We start from the raw sequence: 1,299 nt of genomic DNA on the forward strand, positions 1-1,299 counted from the left end.
TGATTCAATAGTGAATAATTGTTATCATGACTAATTATGACTGTCACAATTGTAAAGGTAGAAGTTTTGTAACAAAAACAGGAGAGTGGTTAATCTTACAGTCCAGAAACAGAGGACCCTAGGACCATCAAGGGATAAGAGCACAAGCAGAATGTGAGACCTTATCCAGAGAAGCACCGTTGCCAGAGATGGAGGCAGAGATGTGGTCATGAGAGGGGGAGCGGCTGAGGACTCTAGATTCATGGGAAGAGAGGGAATAATTGCTGGTGGCCAGGAGGCAGACTTGTAGAATGTGCCCTTTAGAGGTATAAATTATTATATATGCCTGAGTGTTTTTTTGTTTTTTAAAAAAAATTAGAAAAAGCTAAAATCAATAGAAAAATGTCGGGGATGACATAAAACGCAATTACTGGGAAGCTGAGGCCTTGTGACCTGGACGAAAATCCAAACCCTGGGCCTTCCTCGGTATGGCGAGCCAGAACCCTGCGGGCCCAGGAAGTTACCTCCTGGGGTCCCGGGTTCATTGGTGTTTGTGAAGTCACTGTTGGGCTACCTCTTTAAAAGTCCTAATATTGTTCATTCTATGCTTCTAAATCCAGTAATTGTAGCTTCTGAGAAAATGGTTTTTATAATGCCTCTCTTAATGTCTCCACTGTGTTGGCAGTGCGTAGGGTCCTGGGAACGAATCTTTCTGAGGTACAAGTGATAGCCACCTGGGATGAATATCAGAACTGCTCCTTATTTGATTATTCAGTTATGTTTAATATTAACTTAGAACATGAGCTCTTGGTTATCCATGTACATTAAAACCGAATTTCCCCTTAGAACCAAGGCAGCAAAACTTTCTCAGAGGACGAACAAGGGCAGGTTTACTGGGATTAAGCAGGGAGGTTCTGGAGAGGAACTGCCCGGGGTATTCACTTGAGGTGGAGTGGTAAATTCTGGGAATATTGCATTAAAGGACAATGGTGGCAACTTCCTCAGACCACCCTGGGTTTAATCAGTTTAGATTCTAGGAAAAGGACAATGGTGGCAACTCCCTCAGACCGCTCTGGGTTTAATCAGTTTGATCCAGATGCTCTTCTTCCCCCTGAAGGTAACATTGTAGCATTTGGGTGTGGAATATGGATAGAGGATAAGGAATGTGAAGGTGAGACCTCGCCTTCTTGGAAAGGTTGTGACCCTTCTCTCACCTTCCCTGGAACTGTAGCAAGAAAGAATTACTAGTTTAACAAATAAAGCTAAATGTTTGAAATCCTGTTCAAACGCATATATTTTTTACTTGCAAAGTAGAGAAAA

The 1,299-nt window shown here is 42.4% G+C and overlaps 1 protein-coding gene and 1 pseudogene across 1 annotated transcript in view; one reads left to right on the plus strand and one right to left on the minus strand.

Moving 5' to 3' along the window:
* MSN (moesin) overlaps nt 1-1,299 on the minus strand; it is a 153,466-nt gene that overhangs the window by 134,437 nt on the left and 17,730 nt on the right. The gene's annotated exons all lie outside the window — the stretch shown is intronic.
* The window catches only part of LOC102811943, a 5,830-nt pseudogene continuing 4,998 nt past the window's right edge, over nt 468-1,299 (plus strand).

The sequence above is a fragment of the Chrysochloris asiatica genome, unplaced genomic scaffold, assembly GCF_000296735.1.
Source record: "Chrysochloris asiatica unplaced genomic scaffold, ChrAsi1.0 scaffold00152, whole genome shotgun sequence".
Lineage (NCBI taxonomy): Eukaryota > Metazoa > Chordata > Mammalia > Afrosoricida > Chrysochloridae > Chrysochloris > Chrysochloris asiatica.